This window comes from Euphorbia lathyris, chromosome 9 (genome assembly GCF_963576675.1).
Source record: "Euphorbia lathyris chromosome 9, ddEupLath1.1, whole genome shotgun sequence".
In the NCBI taxonomy this organism is placed as follows: Eukaryota; Viridiplantae; Streptophyta; class Magnoliopsida; order Malpighiales; family Euphorbiaceae; genus Euphorbia; species Euphorbia lathyris.
This window is the reverse complement of record NC_088918.1, coordinates 16,942,536-16,957,151: the sequence shown is the minus strand read 5'-3', so window position 1 is coordinate 16,957,151 and position 14,616 is coordinate 16,942,536. Positions and strand designations below refer to the sequence as shown.

Here is a 14,616-nt window from a genome sequence, read left to right as displayed (position 1 = left end):
CTCCTCATACCAGTGGGTATGGTCATGTTATGACCCATATCCATTCCCAAATCCATGATACTTCATAAAAAACGATGAAAGGCTTGGAACCCAGTCAACAATCAAAGCAATATCAAACACGAACACGTAAAACAAGCATGCAGAAATACGACAGTACCGATTTATCAGGCCGGGTAGGGTGAGATTATATCTCTTCCCTACACGTAATCAGAAACCGAACCTAAAATCATCGCAGACCATTACCTTATCCAAATTACCCAAAAGGGTCAATTTCAAATCAAATTGGTGTCCAATTAGACCGTCAAACTGATTGGTGGCGACTCGAAAACCCCTTGAATAGTCTCCCTGGAGGGACTATCCAGCAACGTTGATAAACCAGTAGAGCGGAAGCCATATCGAAAATATAAGAGTTCGCAGTCCGCGGGCACGGGTGCGACACGGTGCTTTCAGTTTTTTTTTCAAAATAGGAATTGTTTTTATTTTTTTATTATTATAAATATTTAAAAATATTAAAATAATAATTATCCCCTTTTTACAGGGATGCTGAGATATTTGGTTGAAGTTGTTGTATAATACTAGATTTAGACCCGTGCAATGCACGAAATATTTTTTCATTTTAATTAAATTATATTTTTTATTATAATTTTATTATAGACATCTATTATAGATTTTCAATACTACGTTATAAATTAAAAAAATTAAATAAATTTATTTAAAAGTATACAATAAATGATTCAATTGATATTATTAAAAACTTCCTTGAAAACTACATTCTGAGTACAATTTTTTGTTTTATTTTTTTCATCACAAATAAGGATTTTCAATCCTCCTTTACTTGTAACTCTAGAAACTGCTACATACATTTGACCATGGCTAAAAATTGGTCGAGAAAGATATAATCCAATATGTGCAAGCGACTGACCTTGGCTTTTATTTATTGTCATGGCAAAGCAGACAACCAATGGATACTGTCTTCTTTGAAATCTGAATGGTAACATTATATCTGAGGGAGTCAAAGCAAGTCGAGCAATGAAAACCTTTTGTCCAATATTACAACCCGTAATTTTCCTTGCTTCAATGACATGTTTTCATAATTGAGTTACCACTAAACGGGTGCCATTACATGAGCCTGAAGTTTGATCTATATTGCGAAGTAGCATGACAGGTATTCCAATTTTCAATTTTAACTTGTGATTCGGCAAATCCGATGATTTTATACTATTTAGAAATTCTGGAGTGTAGACATCATCCCGACTTGATGAAGCATTTTCAACTCGACAAATAGTATCTGAACTTAAATAGCATACTTCATCACCGGGCCAAGCAGACAACATGTATTCATTGACTCTATTTACAATATCCAATGTTGGTGCAAGAATTGCATGCTCTTATAAGTACTTTGGATTGGCGCTATTCTCCAACAGACTTGGATATGTGCTTTGGACAATTGCTCCAATTGGATCCCCTGTATCTTTAATGAGCAAATCTTCAGGTATGCAAAATATAACTTCACCATCATTTGGCTCACCAACGGTTCCATTCCCAATGCTTAAAATCCATTCAGAAAACCATCTTAACTCTTCTGTATCCTTAAGTGTATCCCCAGATTGAAGTCGCATGTTTTTCGCTAGCTTAAGCATTTTACAGTATTTCCACAAATAAGAAGCATTTATAGTAGCTGATACTATATTTTGTTTACTTCCTTTTGGAATGACATGCAATATTTGTCTGAAGTCTCCACAAAAAACAACCACCTTTCCACCAAATGGCAAACTTATGCTATTACTGTTATGAAATTGTAGGATATCTCGTAAAGTTCTATCAAAAGCTTCAAAACAATGTTTATGTACCATTGGTGCTCATCCCATATAATAAGTCGTGCTCTAATAATTAGCTCAGCCAAAGGACTTCCTTGCTTAATGTTGCAAGTTGAATCTTCATTTATAACAATGGTTACCAAACCTTGAATGTGCAGTCCTGCCACCAGGCATAAGAAGTGAAGCTATTCCGCTTGACGCTACTGTGAGTACAATATTGATAGGGGTCAAAAACCCCTATCTTTGGGTACGGTTTTAGGACGGGTTTTAGCGTTATTTAGTTAATAAGCGAGCAATTCTCGCATTTAAATGCTTTTGTGTGAGTTAGTTAGAAATTGAAAATGTTTTATTTACTTTTCGTTGTTTAGGCTCGTTTTATGATCGATTAAGGCAAATACGGCCAAAATGGCATGCATATTATAATTCTGTTATCTTTTGAAGCTAATTGATCCGTCAAAAGTCGCACCAAATGAAGCGTTTGCTCAAAATAAGCGATTGGTGGGTCAATTTAGCCTTTGGACTAATGTTGTTTGGAGTTTATGTGCGTGTGTAGGTTAAAACATGATCAATTTCAGGCAAAAATCGTGTCTCGGGGACCCCCGACAGTCGCTCGGCGAGCAGCCCATGCGCTGCTCGTTGAGCTGCCCAGGCACTGCCCAGGCACCCCCCAGGCACTGCGCCTGCTCGCCGAGCAGGCAGTGCCTGCTCACCGAGCAGCTCGCCCTGCTCGCCGAGCAGACCTGCGGGAATTGGTCAAAAAGACCAATTCCACCCCCACGACTTCACGATGGACCCCACGACTTCCTACCTGCATAAGGACACGAAATAGGTCAAGAAAAGGGCCCGAGCCACGCCTATAAATAGGATTTTTCTAATGTAATTAGGCATCTTTTATCTTTTGTAATTTTCTTAGCTTTTCATCTTGAGAAATCCTCTCCACCTCCTCCATATCCTTCAAACCCCCATTGAAGACACCTCCGAAGCTCCGTTCACCAAGGATTGCTCAAGCTCCATCCTTAAGTCCTAGGAAGACGCCTGCATTGGTAGACAGGTTCCCTGAAAGTGATTTTTCTTCTTTTACATTCTGTCCAGCCTCTGATACATGTTATGAATCCTAGGCTCATTGTAACTTCGTGACAATACTTTCATCTTTGATATATATTATGGTTTTTGTTCATTCAATTGTTTTAATGCTTTAATCTTTCTCTTACGCTTTGTTTGATTGGTTTAACTCATTCGATAATCCCAAAATCAAGTTGGCACATATTGCGAGCTGAATCTGACCTAGTCAGTGCCTATAGGATTGACGACCCTATAGAAGATTAAGCCCAAATTGCTGAGCCTTAGAGCTAGTTTCGACCTTACAAGGGAATCACGAACTAGGGGCTTTAGGAGGATAGGTCGGGTTAATCGCCTCGGACATAAGTGACTTAGGTTTTAATTCAATTGCTTAAACAATCTATTTTCATTATCATCGTATCCCTTCGTGTTCCTTCGGATAATTGCATTGATAAAAGATCACTTAGGAGTAGTTTAACTTAATTAGGGGTAGAGTAACTTAATTAGGCGTAGAATAACTTAGTTAGAATCAGATAACTTAGCTAGGAGTAGTATACTTCAACCTAGGAGTAGATTAATTTAAGAAAAACCAACTCAAAACCCCCTAAGCCTAGATAACACCTGAAACCAAGTAACTCGATACTTGCAGAAATAAATCCTGTGGACGATACCTGGACTTTCCAGAATTTTATTACTTGATAACGACGGGGTACACTTATCCCTTAGTGAGTCTCGCGGTGCGAACGCCGTGAGGCGCATCAAGTTTTTGGCGCCGTTGTCGGGGATTTATTTCTTCTGCAATATCGAACCAAAGGTTGATTTGTTAGTTTAGGCATTCCTTTGTGAATATCTTTGTTTATATCGTCTATACTTATTGATATATAATTTCTTTATACTTTTCTATACTTGTTCATATCTGTATACTGTTACTTATCAACTTTTGTGCTAGAACTTCACTTTTTCTCAGCATTCTCTGATCAATGAATGGGCAAGAAAAAGTCGAGTGGCAAGCTCAAAAGTTCACTATCCCATCAAGACAATACATTCATCATGCCCTGGAGAATGAGGCTCCCAATCCCTCCATGGCCGACTTAAATGAGAAAATGGATATCTTGATGGCGAAACTGAGCCTCAACACCAATGAAAGTGTAAGTTTTATGGGTAATCACCAAAGGTATAATTCTAACCCCAATTCTTATAGCTTTTATGGTAGTGATTGGAGCAGACCTCAACACTCAAGTCTGTCCTACGGGAACCCTAACATGTTGAGGCCTCCAAATAGGTTTGTTAATGAGCACAGGGAAAACGAATTGGGAATGTTCCCTTACGAACAAGCAAGCCAAGTTCCTCCACAACCCTCAAGCTCACGAGATGAGGTGTTGTCCCTTTTGAAAGGAATATCAGCCCGACTTACAATCAACGAGGAGGTTTGCAAAGACTTGAGCAATCAATTGGCTCAAATAAACCATGAGATGCAAGAGCAATCCCGAGATGCTCTCCCAGGCATAAAGGAAAACATAGAAATCACATAAAGGGAATTAGCTCAAGCCATCTCCTTGAGGAATGACAAAAAGGTAGAACCAAGTCCACTATCACATGCATCACTCGAGGTAAGTAAGGAACTGGAAGCGGTAAGCAACCCCGGTTCAAAATCTGAAATTCAAAATCATGTGATAGAGATAAAAGATCAAATCAAAACTTGTGTATCTCAACTACCTTTTCCTCAAAAATTAGAAAAGTTTAGGTTTGCTTCATGCTCAGAAGTTTTCATTCTCTTCGACCTACCAAGAGAATCCAAAAGGGAGCAAACCAAACTTTTTCATAATATGTTTAAATTCGACCTCCTGCTTTCATTAAACTTATTAGAGGCTCTTAATCTGTTTTGTAGGTACGGGTTATTTCTCAAGGAGTTCGAGTTCCTAACGCGAGTAGAAGCTTACACCTAGGAAGGAACTCCATGTCGAGCTAACTGACTATAACGTAGCGCTTCTTGGGAGGCAACCCAAGTTTTGATAAAACTTCTCAGGTTTATTTTATTTATATTATACATTGATATTTTAGTTTAGTTGTTTAGTTTTCTTTTATTTTTATTTTTTTATTTTTTTTATTTTTTTTTTTGTGTTCAGGTTTAAAATAAAATTTAAAAAAAAAAAAATTGGCCCTAGGAGGCCCAGCTCGCCGCGAGCTGGGCGCTGGCGCCCAGCCCGCTGCTCGGCCGAGATAAGCAACGGTTCGGGATTTTTTCCCGAACGGAGCTGAAATAAATAAATAAAAAATTGGCACCGCAAATCATCAAGTTTTTGGCGATTGCGATAAAATCCGTAAGTTGTCTTCTCCACCCTAACTTTTTGCACTTGTACTTTATGGTTTGTGATGCAATGTTGGAACTTATTGCATATTTTTAGTGTGAGGAGGAGGGGTAGACAAACTTACAAAAATTGTATAATTTTTAAATTTTTGTTGCGTCGTGTCTAGTTTAGTTTTGCGTTTTTCGGGTTTTATTTAGGTTTTGCATGTTTAGGACCTAAAACCGTGAACATCCTTCGAATATAAACTTCGTTATTTGTACTTGAGGACTGAGAACCGAATCTAAGATTGCATGACAACTAGTTTAGGTGTAGGACACAACCCTTGTATCTGTAAAAGCATGAGCTAAAGTTTGCATTTAGACCCTACTTTTGAAGAAATGCTAAAATCATTACTTAGGTAGATAACTTAAGAATTGAAGGCATGTGATATTAAACTTGAGTTTGGGGAGAACTAGTAAACACAAAATTGAAACCCAAAGAATTGTGAGTTGAATTTGAGCCCAAGAGCGAACATCAAAAAGCTCTTTTTCTTGACATTTTTGTGTGAATGCTTTGACTTGTGGAAAGATTACAGATTTTGCACCTAATACTGTGTTGAACCTACATGCAATGATTTGAGATGATAAACGATGAATCAGCCTCATTAGAATTAACCCTTTTCTTTACCTTATTTTCTCTTTTTCAACCACTCTAGGAAGCCCCTTTGAGCCTGTATTTTTGTAGTTTGTAGAATTTTTCTTTCGTTTTAACCCTTATTTTTGCAAACTATCACGTAGTTTGTTACCTAACCTAAGTTTTTATAAAGCTCAAATTGAGCCTTTGTTTTCTTCTAGCGCTTTTTCTTTGTTTATGGCATTATAGTAGCAAGCCAAAAGGCTAAGAAGTGAATGAGCATCACTATCCAAAAAAAAAAAAGAAAAAAAAAGGAAAAGAGACGAACTAAAAGGGAAGAACTTCATTCCCCAGTTCTTAAAATCAAAATGTCTCAAGAAAACGTCCCAAAAAGAGAATAATGGATGAATAAAAAGCTCAGTCACTTCATATTTGCTAAAGCCATTTGAACTTTGTTTTTCTAGCGCTAGAACTATTAACCCTTGTTGTACCTTTAACCCTCTAACCACATTACAACCCCAATTCGAGGCTGTTTTTGAAATCATCGGAGTCATATAGCATAGTAGAGGAACTCGGATGAACGTGCAAAATCAATGTAATCCTAAGCAAGAACATAAGCCGAGAGTAAACACCTTAGCCACTAAAATTATGTGAAATGAGTGAACTACCTATGGTGAGGTGTCTTACTTAGCGATCCCCTCAAGCTCGTTTAATTGAACATGTTTCCTTTTTCTTAAAACATATGACCTATGATAATTGAAATGCGGCTTTTGGATATCGTGTCTCTACTTTGTATTTCCGAATGCATGTAATTACAGATGCTCAAAATTGTGTCAAGCACCTAGTCAAACCGGGAGGTTTTCTAGCTTGCTTGTGATTGCGGGTTTAGTTTTTTAGTTTACTTGGGTACAAGTAAAGTTTTAAGTGCGAGGAGGTTTGATAGGGGTCAAAAACCCCTATCTTTGGGTACGGTTTTAGAACGGGTTTTAGCGTTATTTAGTTAATAAGCGAGTAATTCTCGCATTTAAATGCTTTTGTGTGAGTTAGTTAGAAATTGGAAATGTTTTATTTAATTTTCGTTGTTTAGGCTCGTTTCATGATCGATTAAGGCAAATACGGCCAAAATGGCATGCATATTATAATTCTGTTATCTTTTGAAGCTAATTGATCCGTCAAAAGTCGCACCAAATGAAGCGTTTGCTCAAAATAAGCGATTGGCGGGTCAATTTAGCCTTTGGACTAATGTTGTTTGGAGTTTATGTGCGTGTGCAGGTTAAAACATGATCAATTTCAGGCAAAAATCATGTCTCGGGGACCCCCGACAGTCGCTCTACGAATTGAGCATCGGTGAGCAGCCCAGGCGCTGCTCGGCGAGCTGCCCAGGCACTGCCCAGGAACTGTGCCTATTCGCCGAGCAGGCTGTGCCTGCTCGCGACGAGCAGTGCCTGCTCACCGAGCAGCTCGCCCTGCTCGATGAGCAGTGCCTGCTCGCCGAGCAGCTCGTCCTGCTCGGCGAGCAGACTTGCGGGAATTTGTCAAAAAGACCAATTTTGCCCCCACGACTTCACGATGGACCCCACGACTTCCTACCTGTATAAGGACACGAAATAAGTCAAGAAAAGGGCCCGAGCCACGCCTATAAATAGGATTTTTCTAATGTAATTAGGCATCTTTTATCTTTTGTAATTTTCTTAGCTTTTCATCTTGGGAAATCCTCTCCACCTCCTCCATATCCTTCAAACCTCCATTGAAGACACCTCTGAAGCTCCGTTCACCGAGGATTGCTCAAGCTCCATTCTTAAGTCCTAGGAAGACGCCTACATTAGTAGACAGGTTCCCTAAAAGGGATTTTTCTTCTTTTACATTCTGTCCAGCCTCTGATACATGTTATGAATCCTAGGCTCATTGTAACTTCGTGACAATACTTTCATCTTTGATATATATTATGGTTTTTGTTCATTCAATTGTTTTAATACTTTAATCTTTGTCTTACGCTTTGTCTGATTGGTTTAACTCATTCGATAATCCCAAAATCAAGTTGGCACATATTGCGAGCTGAATCTGACCTAGTCAGTGCCTATAGGATTGACGACCCTATAGAAGATTAAGCCCAAATTGCTGAGCCTTAGAGCTAGTTTCGGCCTTACAAGGGAATCACGAACTAGGGGCTTTAGGAGGATAGGTCGGGTTAATCGCCTCGGACACAAGTGACTTAGGTTTTAATTCAATTGCTTAAACAATATATTTTCATTATCATCGTATCCCTTCATGTTCCTTCGGATAATTGCATTGATAAAAAGATCACTTAGGAGTAGTTTAACTTAATTAGGGGTAGAGTAACTTAATTAGGCGTAGAATAACTTAGTTAGAATCAGATAACTTAGCTAGGAGTAGTATAATTCAACCTAGGAGTAGATTAATTTAAGAAAAACCAACTCAAAACCCCCTAAGCCTAGATAACACCTGAAACCAAGTAACTCGATACTTGCAGAAATAAATCCTGTGGACGATACCTGGACTTTCTAGAATTTTATTACTTGATAACGACGGGGTACACTTATCCCTTAGTGAGTCTCGCGGTGCGAACGCCGTGAGGCGCATCAAATATCACATTTGGATCTTAAAACAGATGAAAGAGTTCTCCATATGAATGTCTTCCCAGTACCTCCATATCCATAAACAAAAAAAAAACCCCACCATCTTTCTTTGCTATTGCATCAATGATTGCTTGGAAAACCATTCTTTGATCATTGTTCAACAACAACATAAGATTTTGACTTTCTTTTGCCAATAACCGTCTATCGTAACAAAGTTCATCATGAATGAGACTGTTGCTTCATTCATAGATAAGATCTACATCTGGGAATGGTAGTGTAGGGTAATCCCTCAAGCTTCTTCCATTTCTATTCAGGATTTTCTCTATCTCAAAAATTGCAAGGTTCTTCAATTGCTCATCGTTCATCAATAGATCTATAAAAAGAAATATGAAATATTAGTAAATATTCTACTTCTAGACTGCTTAGTGTATGATTATATTATGTATATATGTTTGGAAATTAATGTAGCCTAAAATGTATCACCTTGATTATTAAGGAGATTTCGTTGACAATGTAGAATGTCATCGGAAAGATGTTGCCATGTCTGATTCCAAACTATTTCAGGGCTTATGATGCAGTTAGAAAACAACAAAGAGGCAAACAATAAGCGAAGAAAATGACATGTTCCCTAAAAAGATGCTTCTTCCATTGTATATATGTACTCTTTATCATCATCAAGTAAACCCAATGCAAAGCACGCCTCCTTAAAAGTGGGGTATAAAACACCATTCACAGTTTTTATGTCATCATATTTGGTTGGCCCTTTTACAACATTCAACAATATTCTTAGATAGTATAATTCTCCTGCCCCAGGATGGACGTAAAATATTCTACCTACATTCAATCCGCGTTGTCTAGGACACCATTTTTTGATCTTTTTCACTGTGCTGGTAGTGTGATCATTTAATTCAACTACTTTCCAAATAAACTTATTTGGAAACTCAACATAAGTCAATTGTCTTGCTTCTGGGTATTCCTCATTTGCTTTCATCCATTGCAAAAACATAGTTTGTACTTCCCCACCTTTTTTAACAACATCCTCAATTGGATCATCATCATGAAATGTGATACTTTGTTGATCTGGAAGATGAAATGTAAGTCTTTCCACAGCAGGTTCACGGTAATTAATTAGAAATGCAAATATTCTCCAAGCTGCCTCACAAGGAGAAATGTATCTACAATCATAATACATTTTAACTTCATCCTCTGTGTCTTCATTATCCCCGTGTCCTTTTTTTTTTATAAAACGCAGTGGTTATCCGATCATTGCCTTTGTTTATGTACTTGAACAAATATTTGATTGCCCTATGTTGGTTACACCATTCGACATTGATATGAGCATTAAACTTCAATAACAACTGACTATTGTATGGCACCACAAATCTATTATCAAGAAGAATGTGATTTTTCTCAACCGTCCTCCCATTATCCCTTCTCATATACACTGGATATCCATTTTCATCAATAGTCGTCTCCTTATTAAACTTCTTGGGGAAGTGTTTGGTACACCTTCCATCTTTCATGCATGGTGACCGTACATTATCAACACCACAAGGGTCATGAATCATAAACTTTTGTACTATATCATATAATTGCGGCTTCTCTAGAATATCGGGAATCTCAGCACAAATAATCTTTTCAATGTCCTTTCCAGATGGATGCTTATCTTCTGGGTGCAAAAACAACAGTATATGCGTATGAGGGAGACCATGTTTCTGGAATTCAATTGTGTAAATTACTGAAAAAAAAACATGTAAGAGTGTATAAAGTAATATATGTTTTCTACATTATAAAAAAATGTGTAATTTTTTTAAAATGTCTTACATGCTCGTACTCTTCCAAATATTGTCTCATTTTTCAAGTCACGAATAAACTTATCCAACTTCATCTTAAAAACTCTTGTTATTATATCAGGCATGTCTTCTGGTCTCAAGCTATCTTTCTCAATGCATCTTTAAATTTCAGGCCACTTTGAATTGCATGTGAAAGTAATAAAGATGTCTGGATATCCGATCCATCTACATATTGCCATAGCATCTTGATAGTTTTGTATCATGTACCTTCAAAAAGTGGTAAATATTTATATATCAAATAATTTTAAAGAATTATGTTGTACCAATTATTTATATACCATATGTGTTTCAACAATTTAAAAAATACCATATGACTTATTAAGCATAATTTAGAAAATATATGTACCTGGCACTACCAACATATGACGATGGAAGAATGATCCTTTTTCCACTTGAAAATGGATTGGTTTCACCTCTCAATACAGCTTCTAATAATCCCTTATATAAATCCGCTCTTAGATGTTTCTGGTTATATCTAATAAAGTTCAATCTTTCAGCCTCTATCATTGTGTAAGCATCAACCAAAAATTGCTGAAATAACTTCTTTGAATTCAAAATTGTTGAACGTTCATTGGTTCGTTGTTGGATCCTGAAGCAAAAAAAATCACGCATACAAAAGTGTTTGGTTCTATTAAGGACTGAAATTCGTAATTAGTTTGGAATCTATTGTTGTACATATCACTAAGGAATTATTATTTATTATATTTGGAGGTATAATTGTTTGGTTGCACTAATATCTACCTACAATAGATACGTTAGATATTGTTATTTATTTTAATTTTTTTAAAGAGTTTAATTTGAAATATATATATATATATATAGCTAGTGTAGTGTAGATTGATTAGACTTCATAATTAGTTCCAATGCTTTACGTGTCAAAAGCTGTCAGTGTAGGTACCTTAGGCCATCTATTCTACTATAGTTCTCTTTTCTTTTTTAATTTTATAAAAGGTAATTTATTAAAGGGTAAATTCCAAAAAAAAAAACCATGTGGTTTGATGTTGTTCTAAAAAACCCTTTGTGGTTTGTTATTACAAAAAAAAGGACTGTTTTTTACGCCGTTACCCGAAAAACGGAAATTGGCTTAACACCGTTAAAGTGATGACGTGGCACAGGGGTAAAACGGGAAAATCGAATTTTTTTTTATTTTTTTTCCTCTTCTCTCTCCTCCTTCATCTTCTTCCTTCTCCCTTCTTCTTATTCCTTCTTCTTCTTCTTCCTTCACTCCTTCCTTCTTCCTTCTCTCCTCATTCTTCTTCTTCCTTCTCCCTTCTTCTTCTCCCTTTTTCTTCTTCCTCCTCCTCCTTCTTCTTCTTTTTTTCTATTCTTTTTTTAAAAAAAATTCCCTTAGATTTCGGGAAAATTCCAGATTTCTTCGGAAATTTTTTAGAAATCTGGAAAATTTCCAGATTTCCGTCGGAAATCTGAAAATTTCCGAAACTTAAAAAAAAGAAAAAAAAAAGAAGGAAGCAGAAGAGGGATGAAAAAGAAGAAGAAGAATGGAGGAGGGGAGAAGAAGAAGAAGAAGAAGAAGAAAGAAGAAGAAGAAGAAGAAGAAGAAGAAGGAAGAGGAGAGAAGAAGAAAGAAGAAAGAAGAAGAAGAAGAAGAAAAGGAAGAGGAGAGAAGAAGAAGAAAGAAGAATGAGGAGAAGAAGAAGAAGAAGAAGAGGGAAAAAAATAAAAAAAATTCCATTTTCCCGTTTTACCCTTGTGCCACGTCAGCACTTTAACAGTGTTAAGCCAATTTCCATTTTTCGGGTAACGGCGCAAACCACAGTCCTTTTTTTTTGTAATAACAAATCACAATAGTTTTTTTGGAACAACATCAAACCACAGAGGTTTTTTTTTGGAATTTACCCTTTATTAAAATAATAAATAACAAAATGCACTTTCGGAAAATTAAATTAATTAATATGTAAAATAACAATATAGGTACAATACTTATTTAGCTCACAAACTAAGTAAAATCATCAATTAAGTTTTCATTCTAAATAAAAATCATTAATTGAGGCCTCACCAAAAATCACTGAGTTAATAGTTTCAAACCCTCTTTTCGAAGCTAATTTTGAACCAACACAAAGATTATTACAGTCTATATCTAATAGTCACATTTTCTGATTTTAAGATATGATTAGAACTTAATTCATGATTTTTGCTTAGTTTAAGGACCGGATTGATGATTTTAATAGTTTACGGTGCTAATTGACTTTGAAACTTTAGTTTGCAAGGACAAATAGATGTAATGCCAATAATATATAATAGTTTAGGGTGATAATTCACTAATTCATCTTTGTCCAGTCTATCTAATTCATTCTTTAGATTGATTAAAATACATAGCTAGTTCCACCTCTTCAACTGTACATGAATAATATCTATTTATAAGATAAATTATACCTATGGTCACTGAACTTTATCCATTTTCACATTATGGCCACTAATCTTTATTTTTTCCTGGTATGGCCATTGAACTTTACACTTTTTAACATCGGTGGTCACTTAACGTCTCAAAACGACCGTTGATGGTTAAAAATAAAAAATCCAAAGAGTTAATGATATTCTAAGGAACTTTAATTCTTGAAATTTTTCGTTTTGAGGCCATTTGGGTGTTGTTTGGTTAGGAGAGATAAAGTGAATTTTTAGAGAGAGAAAGCTCCCAAAAATGTGATTTTCGAAAATAAAAAATGTGGTTTCATGGTAAATGTCGTTCTGAACAACTGTAATTCTTGAACATTTTCATTTTGAGGTCGTTAACGATCGATAACAGTCATTTTGAGAAGTTAGTTAAAATTGAGTGGCCACCGGTGTTAAAAAGTGCAAAGTTCAGTGGCCATACCGGGAAGAAAAGAAGTTCAGTGGCCATAATGTGAAAATGGGTAAAGTTTAGTGGCCATGAGTGTAATTTACCCTCTATTTATATATAAAACATAAACACCAACAACAATTTGAGATATGCAAGTATACATTGTCACGGAAATGCACGGGATTAGCAAGTTGAGATTAATATCAATAGATATATGATTTATATTAATGGTTTTAAAATTCTATTAGACTTCGTGTCTCTCAGCCTGACACATCAGATTCGAGATTTCATTGTATTTTTTTCATTTGATCCCTAATATATTATTTGGTCACATTTGTCCGTTACAATGTACGTATTGCATTATTTTTTTATATTCCATTCTATTGATGAAACTATAATAATTTTTAAGGATAAGGTGCAAAAATACTATCAACGTTTATATTCAGGAGCAATTTTACCCCTAGCGTCTAAACTGGTGCAATTTTAGTCCTCACGTTGGCAAGTAAGAGTAATTTTACCCCTAAAATTGACAAACTTACTTGCGACAATGATCTTTAAGTCAACTTGTTTGATCTCTCATATTATTAACTTTATTTTTCTAGAGCTTGATTCATATTGTTATGGGTTAAGGTGCAAAAATACCCCTAACGTTTTGCATCAGGAGCAATTTTACCCCCTAACGTTTAAAATGGTGCAATTTTACCTCTAATGTTGGAAGCCAATAGCAATTTTACCCCTAACGTTGATAAATTGGATCAATTTGAGAAATAATTCATCAAATTGTGTTCTCGGTCATGAATCTTGTATCTACACTTCACAAGTGCATCATTTTATCAGTAAAAATCACAAACATATCTTGGGATGTGAAAAAAAATAACAAATAAAAAAAATATATATATTATCTTTTGTATGAATTAGACAAAAAAATCAAAAAATTCACCGAATTTATAAATATTAATCTTCAATTCTATTATTAAATTATAAAAAAAAACATGAAATCCTTTGTTTATAACGAATCGATATGCAATTGGTGAAAATAAGGAATAAAAATATATGTGTTTTATAATAGTGTCTGAAATTGACCCAAATTATCAATGTTATGGGTAAAATTGCTCTTGGCTACAAACGTTAGGGGTAAAATTGCACAATTTTACACGTTAGGGGTATTTTTGTACCTTAAACTTATTTTTATTAAATTTATTTTAGGGTCACCATTAGAATGGGTTCCCATAAAAATCACAGGCCCTCCAAAACATCTAAAAGGTCTCATATTGGAGTGTTGTGCAGCAGATATGTAATTAAAAGTTGATTTGTGCAGCAGGTATGTAATTAATAGTTAATAAAATTAGTCAATGAACAGTTTATGTTGTTTTGTGCATTCACTAAATTATATTATTATAAATTGGAAAGGAAGTCCATTGGGATGTTCTAATGCTTTCCACACCAATTAATTCCAAAGCCATTTTTTTAATAAGGTGGGATCAAACAATCCGCTTAAATAGTATTGTCAGTATAATAATAGGGAATTAATCCGTACTTATCTTCTTCTGGAATTAATTTTTACATCAG

At 35.6% G+C, this 14,616-nt stretch overlaps 1 pseudogene; it reads right to left on the bottom strand.

Moving 5' to 3' along the window:
* Positions 1-734: 734 nt before the first annotated feature.
* LOC136207270 (uncharacterized) lies at positions 735-10,859 on the bottom strand (annotated as a pseudogene).
* Between the last annotated feature and the right edge of the window lie 3,757 nt (positions 10,860-14,616).